Genomic DNA, 16,366 nt, shown 5'->3' with positions numbered 1-16,366 from the left:
CCTTCTTGCAGCACTATCTGAAACATGATTGTTGCCCATATTGTTAAGATTAGAAATAGGGCTGACTACTGGGTTGCCTCTCTGTTCGATCCACGGTACAAGCGTAAGTTTTGTCACATGCTTCCCCCGTGGAAAGGAACGCGCCCATGCTGGAGTATCAAAACATGCTTGAAGACAATCTTGAGAGTGGTTTTCCCCAAGACAGCAGTGAGGCACACAGTGTGCATCACAGTTATATATTTCCAACCCCGGGAACGTTGAGTTGGGAACGCAAAAACATTACCAGCCTTGCAGCGCTGGGGTTCTGCGTTCCAACCCCACCAAGGACAACATCTGCAAGGAGTTTGTATGTTCTCCCGTGTTTGCGAGGGTTTCCTCCGGGTACTCATTTTTCTTTCCACACTGCGAAGACATACTGATAGGAAATTTAGATTGTGAGCCCCAATAGGGACAGTGCCACTAATGTCTGTAAATGTCTGTAAAGCACTGTGGAATTACTGGCGCAATATGAGTAAAATAAATGTAAAAAAAAAAATTCTGGGAGTCGTTTCACTCCTTTTTAAGACCAGACCATGCACCTGCAGAACAGAGTACAAGTCTGACACGTAGTGAACGACTGGAGAAGATGGTGCAGGAGTATCTCAAGCTCAATGACAATGTCATCGGGAGGGGGGGGGGTTTGGACCCTTTTGAATTTTGGCCTAGAAAAATTGAAGAGTGGCCTGAGCTCGCTTGTCACAGCTTAGAAGATTTGTCATGGGTGTCAGCCAGCATTCTCTCAGAATGTGTCTTCAGTGCTGCTGGTGTCTTCATGGATAAGCACATCTGGCTGTCCCCTGAAAGTATAGACTGCCTAACTTTCATCAAGATGAACAAGTCATGGATCTCCAATGACTTTTGCACCCCAGTCGCAGACCAGGAAGACTAGGCGATGGTGTACTTTTTAGTGCTGCATTTGTTCTTGTGTAATTGCAGTCTGTGAAACCTTTGTCATGGCTTGAGCACATCTGGGACATCATGTCTCGCTCCATCCACCAACGTCACGTTGCACCACAGACTGTCCAGGAGTTGGCGGATGCTTTAGTCCCGGTCTGGGAGGAGATCCCACAGGAGACCATCTGCAACCTCATCAGGAGCATGCGAGGCGTTGTAGGGAGGCCATACAGGCACGTGGAGGCCACACACAATACTGAGCCTCATTTTGACTTGTTTTAAAGACATTACATCAAAGTTGGATCAGCCTGTAGTGTGTTTTTCCACTTTAATTTTGGGGGTGACTCCAAACCCAGGCCTCCATTGGTTAATAAATTTGAGTTCCATTGATGATTTTTGTGTGATTTTGTTGTCAGCACATTCACCTTTGTACAGAACAAATTATTCAATGAGAATATTTCATTCATTCACATCTAGGATGTGTTATTTGAGTGATGTTCCCAGTGAGGACTCAGAAGGAAGAAATGCACAAGTCACATGGGTATATGTAGATGTAAATAATACACATTATCAAAGTAGCTGAGCAAGGGATAAACTGACAATATCATAGCCTAATCAATATACAGTCATTTATAATCCCTGAATAACAATATCCATCAATTACAACTATATGAATGTCAGATATGTACCAAGACCGCTAATGAGGTCTATATGTAACCCATAAGTGTGGCAGATAGACTCCCTGTAAACATAACATGAAAAAGAGTATATCAAAGAGCTAGAAACACCTTACCCAGGTTCATAGTGCACTTCTGCCAGACCCCAACGCCCGTTTCACGTGGGCTTCTTCGAGGGACTGAGCTGTGCATTGTGATATGCGGTGTCCTAATTAACAGTCCCTGTCAAGTGAAGAAGATGCGTTCGACCGCATGCGCGGTCATCAACGAGCCAAAGGTAACATGATTTTGCGGCCGTACTGGTGACGCACATGGGTCAAAGGGTAACGTCCTGTGATGTATTTCATCCGCGTGTGCCCCATGTGAATGCCCAGCATAGGGAGCAGGATTGCACCGAGCATGGGTAAATCATGTACCGAGAGTGTTCTTCAGGACACGGCGGAGCCACGGGCGAGAAAACCAACTCTTACACAGTTTGATCCTAAAAGAACTATTTTACTTATTTAAGGGTATATTTTCACCCAGACAATACAAAAACATTTAATTATTATGCAAACATTAGTCAACAGCTGGAACCTCTGTGCTATACAGCATGGCACCTAAGCAGTCTGCATTTTCTATCTTTTTTTATAGATTTGCCCTCTGGTGTACCTGTCTAAACTGGCCGCCTATTACCGTTTTACACCTTAAGAATTGGATTAATTATATGCATGTAACGTACAGGCTAGCCTGCGGTACAACACTGAGGTTTTACAATCTTACAAATATTTCCTCTATTTCCCTAACCAAATTTCCCTTTCCCTTCCCGTAGTGTTTACAGAGGAACAGTCTGTCCTTAACTGTAAAATACCCAAAACAAACTACGGTGATGGCCGTTTAGCCGTAAATATAGTCATAAGCAGTTGCATAACTGTCCAGTACTAAAATGCTGTGTAGAAACTTTCTCCTGTAACAAAATGGAGTTAAGTATGGTCTGGAGTCCGTTGTATTAAACCAGCATAAACCGTGGCAGCGAAACCGAAAATTCTGGACGCTGATCTCAGCAACAAACGTTGTGTGAAGAAGTTAATATACGTAACTAACTAACTACAGGCTATATCTTAGCCTTGAATATTTTGGCGCCAAAATGTTATGCGTGAACAGTTACTCACTGCGGGGCCCCTTCAACAGGTGAGCGGTACCATTGATGCTTGTAGCTTAATTTCTCAGTGGTGTCCAACACATCTTCACTGTAGGTCCAGGCCTTTATCACCTCTGGACAGCGTTTCTGAAAGGAATCTCCTCAAACTTGGACAGGTTCCGGTCGTGAGCAAGCTCAGCTCCAACATGCCATTTCTCTGGTGTCAATGGGGTGTTCTCACAAGCAGATGCTGCTGAATTCCCTTCCAGCGCATCCTCTTCTGTTCAGGACATATTCCAGACTACCCCCAAGATGGCCGCTTCACTTATTCCTGTTACGTACTTTTCAACTGTCCACTGGGAATTCCCCTGAGCATATTAACTAAGCCCTCCCACACTGGAGCTAGATCAATCACCAACTGTCTTCGTTGGTTGCTGGGCAAATTTCATCCTTCACTCTACTGCAATCACTACTCCTTAACAACGAACTTCTTATCATCAATACATTAACTGCTTATTCTCCTTATATAATAATGTAATACAATAAATTTTAAATCATTCACAGAGTTAAAACCTTACATCAAAATATATATACAGTCTTTCAACAAGTACAGTGTTCTACTGGTGTGGATACAGATTTACACAATCATAACACTCTGGTGAACCGACACACATCTCACACATGCACCACAGACACCATCTTTATGAAGATCAACACTTTACAGTTCTTCACCGCAGGCGGCACTTGTGCAGATTGACCTCCCAATGGTCTTCAGTAAGATGACATTGGTGGCAGCGTCTGCGCAGATTTAGATCTTGGCTTGTCATTGAGCCGAGATCTAAATCTGTGCAAGTGCTGCAACCGGCGTCATTTTACTGCTGGGAGATCAAGCTGCACAAGTGCCACCTGTGGCAAGGATGGCTCCGATGCAAACTTTAAAACAGGTATCATAGGCAGGCGGAGGGGCTGGGCAAGAACTAAAGACCCTACCCACAGTCCCACTCGTATGCAGCAAAAGCTTATTACATGCAAACTTCAAATATGGATTAAAAAGCAATCAGGATGCAGATTTCTTCACTAAGGCTGGAATCACACGAGCGCATAGCATTCATGAGAGAGCATCGGATGCGATATGGTAATGACACTCGGCTCAAACTCTGCTGCAAGCGTGACCCGAGTATCAGTGGTCTGTGCTCATATTTTCTAGTATGAGAGAATCCCAGCACAGGTGCGGAGGAGATGGAGAAAGTAAATTCTCCATGAATCGGCATGAGAAAATAATCGCTGATCAGCACTGCCCCATAATCTAACATTTGGCGGAGTGCTGTCCAATAAACATCGAATAGCACTTGGCCGTATTATACGCTCGTTTGACCCCAGCCTAAAAATATCTATTTAATCTGTATAACAGCACCACTATTACCATGCCTTTACTTTAACCCATTTACCCCCGAGGGTGGTTTGCACGTTAATGACCAGGCCAATTTTTACAATTCTGACCACTGTCACTTTATGAGGTAATTACTCTGGGACGCTTCAACGGATCCCCCTGATTCTGAGATTGTTTTTTTCGTGACATATTGTACTTCATGACAGTGGTAAAATTTCTTCAACATCACTTGCGTTTATTTGTAAAAAAAAAAAATGGAAATTTGGCAAAAATTTCGCAATTTTCAAACTTTAAATTTCCATGGCCTTAAATCAAAGAGATATGTCACACAAAATAGTTAATAACATTTCCCACATGTCTACTTTACATCAGCACAATTTTGGAACCAAAATTTTTTTTGTTAGGGAGCTATAAGGGTTAAAAGTTGACCAGCGATTTCTCATTTTTACAACAAAATTTACAAAATCATTTTTTTAGGGACCACATCACACTTGAAGTGACTTTGAGGGGCCATTATGACATAAAATACCCAAAAGTGACACCATTCTAAAAACTGCACCCCTCAAGGTGCTCAAAACCACATTCTAGAAGTTTATTAACCCTTTAGGTGCTTCACAGGAATTTTTGGAACGTGGAAGAAAAAAATGAACATTTTTTTTTTTTTCATAAAATTGTTACTTTAGACGCTAATTTTTGTTATTTTTGCAAGGATATCATTAAAAAATGAACCCCAAAATTTGTTGTGCAATTCCTCCTGAGTAAGCAGATACGTTGAGCCGTAAAAATAAAATGTTCACATTTTTCAAACAAAAATGTTTTTCAGCCTCCAATTTGGCATTTTCATAGAGGTATCAGGAGAAATTGCATGATGCAATTTGTTGTGCAATTTCTCCTGAGTAAGCAGATACCCCATATGTGGGGGAAAACCCACTGTTTGGGCGCACGGCAGGGTTCAGAAGGGAAGGAGCGCCATTTGACTTTTTGAATGTAAAATTCACTTGAATAATTAGCGGACGCCATGTTGCATTTGGAGAGCTCCTGATATGCCTAAACAGTGGAAACCCCCCAGAAGTGACTCCATTTTGGAAACTAGACCCCTCAAGGATTTTATCAAGAGGTATAGTGAACATTTTGAACCCAGAGGTACGACACAGAATTTAATAACATTAGGTCATCATATTGAATAAGTTGTCATTAGTCTTGAGTGCAAGTGCTCGCTACTTGATTTTGCATTGGGTACTCAGGCATGCACCAAGTATCTCGGGTGCTCAAGTGACATGCTCGAGTCCCCGCCCCGCATGTTTCACGCTTATTAGAAACCCCAAAAAAACATGCGCTCGTGCATGGCAGGCAATCCCCGTGAGTTTTTTTTGGCTGCATAACAGCTGCAAAACATATGGGGCGGAAACTCGAGCATGTCACTCGAGCACCCGCTATACTCGATGCATACCCGAGCACCCGATGCAAACTCAAGTAGCGAGCACTTGCGCTCAACACTAGTCGCCATATCGTCGTAATTTTTTTTTCTTTACTTCTGAAAAAATCCCAACCCCAACACAACCCTAACCCCAACCCTAATACAACTCCAACCCTAATACAACCACAACCCCCACCCTAATACAACCCCAACCCTAACCCTAGCCCAACCCTAACCCTAGCCCAACCCTAACCCTAGCCCAACCGTAACCCAACCCTAACTCTAACCCTAGCCCAACCCTAACCCTAACACTAGCCCAACCCTAACCCTAGCCCAACACAACCCTAACACTAGCACAACCCTAACACAACCCTAAACCTAGAGTTTATTTTTTATGCCGTTCCTCATGCGGCATAAGTGATTAGACGACGTTATTCTTCGGTGCAATTACAGCGATACCAGATTCATATCGGGTTTTTATGATTGACAGCAGTCACACACTAAAAAACCCTTTTTTTTTAAAAAAGATTAGTTTTTGCATCGCCATATTTTGAGAGCTATAATTTTTCCATATTTCGGCTGATTGAGTCATGTGATGGCTTGTTTTTTGCAGGACAAGTTGACGCTTTTATTGGTACCATTTTCTGGCACGTGACATTTTTTGATCGCTTTCTATTCCGATTTTTGGGAGGCAAAATAAACAAAAACCAACAATTCGGGGATTTTTTTTTTTATGCTGTTCCCGTTTTCTCCGGTTTCCTCTCACACTCCAAAGACATATTGATAAGGAATTTAGATTGTGAGTGGGATTAATGGTGCTATATAAGTGAGTAATATAAATAAATAATAAATAAATGGGACCGAATACAGATATTTATAGGGAATCCGTCACCCCCTAGGACGTATATAACCTACTAATATAGGCATACAGGTGATAGAAATGTTATACTAGTCCTACCTGTATACCTTACTGGTCTTGTTGTTGTGAAATTGTATTTTATTTCATTATGCTAAAGATTTCTTCCAGACTCCAGGACGTACGGGTAGGACTAGTTTAACATTTCTATCACCTGTATGCCCATATTAATAGGTTATATACAGTGGGTACGGAAAGTATTCAGACTCCTTTAAATTTTTCACGCTTTGTTTCATTGCAGCCATTTGGTAAATTCTAAAAAGTTCATTTTTTTTCTCATTAAAGTACACTCTGCACCCCATCTTGACTGAAAAAAAACAGAAATGTAGAAATTTTTGCAAATTTATTAAAAAAGAAAAACTGAAATATCACATGGTCATAAGTATTCAGACCCTTTGCTCAGTATTGAGTAGAAGCACCCTTTTGAGCTAGTACAGCCATAAGTCTTCTAGGGAATGATGCAACAAGTTTTTCACATCTGGATTTGGGGATCCTCTCCAGTTCCGTCAAGTTGGATGGTGAACGTTGGTGGACAGCCATTTTCAGGTCTCTCCAGAGATGCTCAACTGGGTTTAGGTCAGGGCTCTGGCTGGGGCAGTAAAGAATGATCACAGAGTTGTTCTGAAGCCACTCCTTTGTTATTTTAGCTGTGTGCTTAGGGTCATTGTCTTGTTGGAAGGTGAACCTTCGGCCAAGTCTAAGCTCCAGAGCACTCTGGAAGCGGTTTTCATCCAAGATATCTCTGTACTTGGCCGCATTCATGTTTCCTTCAATTGCAACCAGTCGTCCTGTCCCTGCAGCTGAAAAGCACCCCCATAGCATGCCACCACCATGTTTCACTGTTCGGATTGTATTGGGCAGGTGATGAGCAGTGCCTGGTTTTCTCCACACATAAAGCTTAGAATTATCACCAAAAAGTTCTATCTTCGTCTCATCAGACCAGAGAATCTTATTTCTCATAGTCTGGGAGTCCTTCATGTGTTTTCGAGCAAACTCTATGCGAGCTTTCATATGTCTTGCACTGAGGAGAGGCTTCCGTTGGGCCACTCTGCCATAAAGGCCGGACTGGTGGAGGGCTGCAGTGATAGTTGACTTTGTGGAATTTTCTCCCATCTCCATACTGCCATACTGCATCTCTGGAGCTCAGACACAGTGATTTTGGGGTTCTTCTTTACCTCTTTCACCAAGGCTCTTCTCCCACGATTGCTCAGTTTGGCTGGACGGCCAGGTCTAGGAAGACTTCTGGTGGTCCCAAACTTCTGCCACTATGCTCTTAGGAACCTTGAGCAATGCAGAAATTCTTTTATAACCTTGGCCAGATCTGTGCCTTGCCACAATTCTGTCTCTGAGCTCCTTGGACAGTTCCTTTGAGCTCATGATTCTCATTTGGTCTGACATGCACTGTGAGCTGTGAGGTCTTATATAGACAGGTGTGTGCCTTTCCAAATCAAGTCCTATCAGTTTAATTAAACACATCTGGACTTCAATGAAGGAGTAGAACCATCTCAAGGAGGAACACAAGGAAATGGACAGCATGTGGCTTAAATATGAGTGTCTGAGCAAAGGGTCTGAATACTTATGACCATGTGATATTTCAGTTTTTCTTTTTTAATAAATTTGGAAAAATTTCTACATTTCTGTTTTTTTCAGTCAAGATGGGGTGCAGAGTGTACTTTAATGAGAAAAAAAATTAACTTTTTAGAATTTACCAAATGGCTGCAATGAAACAAAGAGTGAAACATTTTAAAGGGTCTGAACACTTTCCGTACCCACTATACATCCCAGTGGGTGACAAATTCCCTTTAAAGGGAATCTGTCAGTAGGATCAAACCTAAGCCGTCTATATGGGCATGTAGATCATAGAAAGGTGAATAAAACGATACCTTCATAACTGCGATGCAATGCCTTATTCCAAAGAAATCCATGTTTTTCCTATATGCAAATGAGCTGTTAAGATCTATGGGATGGACATTGATGCATGAGAATCTGCCTCCATAGTTTATTGCAAAAGAAAGGAGGCATTATCAGTGTAACCAAGTAATAACTGCCACATTGCTCCCATAATCACCCACAGCTCTGCAGTGAGATCAGAGCTAACACAGTTCAAGAGAGCTAACACACAGGGGCATAAAAAGCACAGTCACAGAGGGTGCGACCGCAACCGGGCCTATGCGGGAGGGTGGCTCGCCGAAGACAATTTCACTTGGATGTGCTTCCTTGGACGCATATTCAGGTGAAGTGTATTGCGAAGCTGAGACCCGCCAGCTCCCTGCGCTGCAGTACACACGGCCAGTCAATCAAACTACACCCCTCAAGGCTTTTATCAAGTGGTATAGTGAGCATTTTGAACCCAGAGGTATGACACAGAATTTGATAACATTAGGTTGTCATATTGAATATGTTGTCATTAGTGTTGAGCGCATATGCTCGCTATTTGAGTTTGCATCGGTTGCTTGGGTATGCACCGAGTATCGCGGGTGCTCGAGTGACATACTCGAGTCTCCGCTCTGCATGTTTTGCGGCTGTTAAACACCCAAAAAAAACTTGCGGGGATTGCCCGTGTATGGAAGGCAATCCCCACATGTTTTTTTTGGCTGTATAACAGCCGTGAAAAATGTGGGGGGGGGGGACTCGAGCATGTCTCTCGAGCAGCCGCGATACTCGGTGCATACCCAAGCAACCAATGCAAACTCAAGTAGTGAGCATTTGCGCTCAGCACTAGTCATCATATCATCATCATTTCTTTTCTCACCTTTTGAAAAAATCCCAATCCTAAATCCAACCCTAACCCCAACCCCAACCCTAACACCTAACCCAACCCTAACCCCAACCCTAACACAACCCTAACCTTAATCTTAACCCTGACACAACCCTACCACAACCTAATCCTAACAGCAAAGAATGGAAAAAAGAATATTTTTTTATTTTATAATTTTTATCTAACTAAGGGGGTGACAAAGAGGAATTTGATTTACTATTTTTTTGCTTTTGATCACTGTGATAGGGTATATCACAGTGATCAAAAGGAACCAATAGGAGAAATTCCCTATTGTTGCTGGGTACCGGCAGGTAGATTTCAGCGGGCGCACTGTGCATGCGCCCGCCATTATTTTTTTACATGAAGATGATGAAGGGCCAGATCAGGAGCTCCGGGGGACGGCTGAGGTACCGTGAGGAGTCGGGGGCATCATTTCTCTCTCCTCTGACATGTATATCATGTCAGAGGAGAAAGAAATCGTTGTAACTGAGGGCACACTTTTTTTTTCGTGACCTGACCACCATTATTCACTGAATCGGGGACTGGAAAACCTGGCTCTGATCATGTTCTCCAAGGTCTGCGCTACCCCCGGAGCTGAGACCCCAGAGAATTTCCGACTCAGGGGGGTGCTACAGCCTTATTCCCGATCGCCTTTCTAAAACAGCAATGAGGGAATAAGGCCCCTTAATGGCCATTGTTTTAATGGGTACCGGCAGTCGTTAAGGGGTTAAATAAACTTGTGGCTGGTATTGTGTCTCAGGACTCTTTGCATCACTGAAATCAGTCTCAAACACCTGTGAGAATTAGTTTGCCAGGTGAGCCAAATTAAAGGAAAACTACCAAAGGATGTTCCACATTATTATGCAGGCAACAGGTTTCAAGCAATATGGAAAAAAAGGATATCTCTGCTGCCGAAAAGCATCAAACAGTGCAATGCCTTGGGCAAGGTATGAAAACATTAGATATTTCACAAAATCTTGAGCGTGATCATGGTATGGTGAAGAGATTTGTGGCTGATACAGAGCACAAGCAGGTTTTTGCACATAAAGGCATAATGAGGTAGGTTTCTGCCAGACAAATTAATCAGATTAAGAGAGCAGCTGCTAAAATACCATTACAAAGCAGCCAACAGGTATTTGAAGCTGCTGGTGCCTCTTGAATCCCACGACCATTATGGTGTAGGATCCTCCAGAAGCTTCCAGTTGTACATAAACCTACTATTTGGCCACCCCTAAACAGAGCTTATAAGCAGAAATGGCTGCAGTTTGTCCAGACATACATAAAGATTGATTGTAAAACATTTTTTACTTGTTTACTAATGAATGCAACCCTGTATGATCTAGAACAGAGGTCCCCAACCGCCGGTCCGCGGACCAGGACCGGGCCGTTGGGGTTTTTCAGCCGGTCCGCGGCACCGCCACAGACAATCACTAAACATTGACAGTGTGCTCTGGTCTGCGGTGGCTCAGAGAACACTGTGTGCGGTGGATGCTGCCCGCTGTTCTAGACTCCCGCAGGGTAGACCTGTAGAGGACCTGTGATGACATCAAGGTACATAACTGTGATGTCACCACAGGTCCTGAAGCAGGATGAAGCAGGGGCGGAACTACCGCCCGTGCAGCCGGTTCATTGAACGGGGGCCCCGAGGGAGAGGGTCCCCTCCAGCCTCCAGCAGGGCCGCCATCAGGGCATGACTGCCCTGACTCCAGTATGGGGCCCGGCCGGTAAGAGCCCCCTCGGAGCCCCCCTCTTGTGCGTCTCTCTCCTCATGGGGCCCCCGGCCCCATGCAAAGCGCCGGGTCCAGGACATCTCATAATTCCTCTGACTTCCGGTCATGTGACGGCGCCGTCACATGACCGGAAGGCAGGAGAACCTGGTGTCAGCGATTTGGACGAGCGCCAGGATTCTGCAGGGATCGCATGGGGGTAAGTATAACAAGTTTTATTTTTTTTTAAATACAATTAACTAGGAGTGGGGGGAATGGGAGATGCACATGGGGGGAGGGGAGAGATGAGAGATGCACATGGGGGAGGCAGGAGAACCTGGTGTCAGCGATTTGGACGAGCGCCAGGATTCTGCAGGGATCGCATGGGGGTAAGTATAACAAGTTTTATTTTTTTTTAAATACAATTAACTAGGAGTGGGGAGAATGGGAGATGCACATGGGGGGAGGGGAGAGATGAGAGATGCACATGGGGGAGGGGAGAGATGAGAGATCCACATGGGGGGGAGGGGAGAGATGAGAGATGCACATGGGGGTTGGGGAGAGATGAGAGATGCACATGGGGGGGAGGGGAGAGATGAGAGATGCACGGGGGGGTGAGAGATGCACGGGGGGGATGAGAGATGCACGGGGGGATGAGAGATGCACGGGGGGGATGAGAGATGCACGGGGGGATGAGAGATGCACGGAGGGGGATGAGAGATGCACGGAGGGGTGAGCTGCACATGGGGGGGTGAGAGATGTGTGGCACCCCAGGGGTCTGGTTTCCACAGTAATAGCAGTATTACGTCTGTGAGCAGGTGGGAGGTCTCCTGGGCAGGAATCCTAAGCATACCACACCTCCTGCCCAGTCCTGGGAGGGGAAGAACTTCCCCTACATAAACTGGGGCTGAGGCAGGGTTAGGGAGAGGAGTTCCAGACAGAGACGGAGTCTGGTCTGGACACGCAGAAACAGAGTCAGATAAACATCAGGAGCTCTGTAGGAGCCAAGGAGAAGCGCCAGGGGCTGGAGCTGTGCAGAGCTCGCCCTGGGAGAAGGTACTAAAACCGGACACAGGAGTCCGAGGCTGTGGGGACTAAGATATACCCAGCAGCAGCATCCATCCGGCAGGGGATTCCAGGTCCTCTGGCCATAAAAGCCCGGAGGCTCAGTCACAACGAAGGGACCAGCACCGCCATCCCGGAGCGGAGGCTAACAGGAGGCCCCAGGTCACCAGCCATACGGGTGAGCACCACACGGTATACCCAGGGACGTGGGCTACTTGTAACCGCCGAAAGCAGGGTAGCCAGGAAGGGTACAGACTAACGGGAAGGCCTACAACTCCACCTGGCCAGGGGAACTCCGGCTTACTCGCAGACTAACCAGGCCCCAACTACTAGCCAGTACTCCCGGGGGAATTTGCCTTGTACCATCAGTAAAGACCCTGAACTGTACCCTCGCGTCTCCGTGCTTCCTTGTCGCACCATTAGTGCTGGGACATCCACACCATCACTCCCAACATCAACCTCATCCTCTGCCCTGAGGCCATACCCCTCCCGTTGGGGGTTATACCATCCACGCTGCACATCCGTACCACCGGCCTCAGCGGACTGCCCTGCAGCGGCGGCTTCATAGCCGCATTCAACGGGTGGCGTAGTCGGACACTAATACCATCATACCAATAACTGCCACTTAGTTTGACCACCCTGGGCACGGACCGGGTCACCGCCACACGAAGACTACTACCCCCATCGGATCCGGCTCCGGGTATTCCCCGCGCGCACGCGCGCCGCACTACAGCACTGGCCCAGGGGGTGAGTCAACTTTGGCGTAGTCGGCAGGATTACGTGCCCGCAACCACCGGGTACTGCGTGCCTGAAAAAAGAGACTTTTATACTTACCTGTGGTGAAGTTTCCCGCCGTCCGGAGTCGTTTCCCGCCATCTGGAGCCGATTCCCGCCATCCGACGCCATCTTCTGCCTTCTTCCCGCCATCCGTGGAGTTTTCCCGCCATCTTGAGGGCGCCGCGCGGGAAGAAGAGGGGCGTGGACTCCGAAAGCCCGCGAGAACTGAAGCCCCGCCTCATGTCCGGACGTTGCGTAAGGTCCTGGAAGGAGCCCAGCAGACGCCGACGTCACAGGAGCGCGACGGAAGGTCCTCAACCCTGACGATCCACTGCGGAGCCGCGGCCTACGGAAGAGGATCATCGCAAGGTAGGCCACGGTCCACTAGGGGGGAGGAGAATGTCGGATATGGAGGAGAGCTTCACCGCCACAGCCGCCGCCAGCGCCACCGCTGCTGCGGTCATGCCTTTCACCATGCCCTATATCCCGGGGGCAGCCTGGCTACCCCAGTACTCAGGGGAGTCACATACCCTAAATGACTTCAGAGAAAGGCTGGATAGCCTCTTCCAGGTGTATCCCCTCACGGAGGCGCAAAAAGTGAGCATCCTGGTGGCCCAATTAATCGGGGCAGCCCAAAGGGAGGTAAAGTCCTGGCCACCTGGGAGGAAGAGGACTGTCAGAGACATACTAACCCGGCTGAAAGACACATTTGACACCCGCACCTCAGCCGAAATAAAACTAAGATTTTATGGGTGCAAACAACGGGCACATGAGAGTATAAGAGACTATGCTCTAAACCTACAAGAGGCCCTGAGAGCCATTAAGCAGGCAGACCCTGACAGCGTGGGAAATGAAGATAAGCTGTTGACTGAACAATTCATTGAGGGTCTACTGTGCAATGCCCACCGAACCCAGTTGCGGGCAATGGCCTTACAGGACCCTGACCTGGACTTTGCACAGTTCAAGGACAGAGCCATCCGGGTGCTCCGAGAACCGGCACCAGGTGGCGCTGTGACCCACAGGCACCCTGCTATCACTTATCACCAGGAGACGGCGCCCTTGTCTGCAGGGCCTGTGGGAGCTGATGCGCAGGCTTTGAACAATGACCCGGCAACAGACCTGCACCATCAGGTCCAAGAGCTGACTAAGAGCGTTGCCGCGCTAACCAGAACTGTGCAGTCTTTACAGGTCTCTTCTCCAGGAAAGATCCAGCTGGCATCCGGACCGGAGGACGTCCCGTGGCGCCGACTGAGGAGGACCCCACCGGCCAGAGGAAGACCCAGCGACAGATACAACGAGGATGGACGACCCATCTGCCGCCGCTGCAATCAACCCGGACATGTGGCAAGGTACTGTCATTTAAACGGGCACAACCTGGGGGTAGAGGGCCAACCCCCAGGCATAAGACCATCAGGCCCATCAAACTGGCGTGATAAATACGTAGGGGGACGTCCAATCTTGCCTGTGGTACTGGATGGCATTCCTATGAGTGCCCTACTAGACACTGGGTCACAGGTCACCACCATCCCGTACGTGCTCTTCAAGCAGTACTGGAATGACTCGGACATAACCCGCTACCCAGACGACGACCTGAGTATCATCGCCAGCAATGGTCAGCCCGTGCCGCAGGTGGGATTCAAGGAGGTGACCATTAAAATCGGTAAAGTCAAACTGGCGGCACAAGGACTGATTATAGTGGACATAGACCGTCATGAGAGTCACCCTAGAATCACCCTGGGAACCAATGTAATTGAAAATTGTCTTGCAGAGGTGATTCTCATTTTACAGCAGGTTGCCAAGAACGCCAGTTCCGGCCAGCAGCGTGTGCTCCAAAAAGAGATCCGGGCACTGATGAAGCGGCAACAGGTGGAACTATCTGGTGGTGAGATAGGTAGCGTGAGAATGTGTGACCCGTTCCCTATTGCCATGCCCCCAAAAAGTGAAATGATGATTTGGTGCCGGGCAGCTATTGGTCTAAGAGGTAGAGACTACCAAGCAATGGTAGAACCCGTCTACTCAGACAGTAGGCCCACCATTTTGACAGCACGGGGGGTGGTCGATGTACGCCATGGGAGGGTGCCCGTTCGCATCATAAATATCGGGGAGAGAGAAGTACACCTGCCCCGGTATGCCACGCTAGCCAAATTGTTCACCATAAACCAGAATTCTGTACAGGCCGTGGAACCCTTGCCTCCATCTCAACCAGAGGAAGGTAACGGCTCTAAGAAACCAATGGAGGACTGGTGTCAGCAACTACATCTGGGTACCGACTCTACTCCCTCACACCAGAAACAAGGAGTCTATCGGGTGGTTCAAGAGTACGAGAGAGTGTTTAGTAAACACCCGTTAGACTTCGGGCGAGTAAAGGGGGTAGAACACCACATCCCCACGGGAGACCATCCTCCCATAAAGGAGAGATACCGACCCGTACCCCCTGCACACTACCAACACGCCAAGGGGATGCTTAGAGACATGAAGGAGGCTGGGGTAATCAGGGACAGCTGTAGCCCCTGGGCAGCTCCACTAGTCTTAGTGAAAAAGAAGGACAACACTATGAGAATGTGTGTAGACTACAGGAAGGTCAACCGTATCACACACAAAGATGCGTACCCGTTACCAAGGATAGAAGAGTCCTTAGCTGCATTAAAATCTGCTAACTTCTTCTCTACTTTGGATCTCACTAGCGGGTACTGGCAGGTTCCTGTAGCAGAGGCAGACCGGGAGAAGACCGCATTCACCACCCCGATGGGTCTCAGCGAATTTAACTGTATGCCGTTCGGGCTCTGCAACGCACCAGGAACCTTCCAACGGTTGATGGAATGCTGTCTGGGACACCGGAACTTCGAGACGGTCCTGTTATACCTGGACGATGTCATCGTCTATTCCAAGACCTACGAGGACCACCTGAAACACCTGGCAGAAGTGTTCGAAGCTCTGGCAAACTACGGCCTAAAGGTGAAACCCTCCAAGTGTCATCTCCTGAAACCAAAGGTGCAATACCTGGGACACGTGGTGAGTGCTGACGGAGTGGCTCCTGACCCTGATAAGATCACCGTGATTAAGGACTGGCCAAGACCCTCCAGCATAAAGGAAGTGCGGCAGTTCCTCGGGTTGGTAGGCTACTACCGAAGATTCATTCCCGGTTTCACCAAAATGGCAGCCCCTATGCAGGACCTCCTGATAGGTCAATCTCGAAAAGCCAAAAACCAGAAGCCGCCCTTCAGGTGGGAAAAGCTGGAAGAGGAGTCCTTCTGCCAGCTGAAGATGGCCCTCACGGGGGATGAAATCCTGGCATATCCAGACTACAGCCAGCCCTTTATCCTCCACACGGACGCAAGTAACATCGGGCTAGGAGCCGTGCTGTCCCAGATCCAGCAAGGAAAAGAACGGGTAATCGCTTACGCTAGCCGAAAGCTACGACCCACCGAGAGGAACCCTGAGAATTATAGCTCATTCAAGCTGGAGTTCCTGGCAGTAGTGTGGGCAGTGACCGAACGTTTCAAGCATTACCTTGCCTCCTCCAAATTCATCGTGTACACGGATAACAACCCGTTGACACACCTGGACACTGCAAGGCTCGGTGCTCTGGAACAGAGATGGATGGCTC

This window comes from Phyllobates terribilis, unplaced genomic scaffold (genome assembly GCF_046119375.1).
Source record: "Phyllobates terribilis strain yellow unplaced genomic scaffold, ASM4611937v1 Scaffold_1__5_contigs__length_1240528914, whole genome shotgun sequence".
Taxonomy (NCBI): domain Eukaryota; kingdom Metazoa; phylum Chordata; class Amphibia; order Anura; family Dendrobatidae; genus Phyllobates; species Phyllobates terribilis.
Note: the sequence above shows the minus strand (reverse complement) of the source record.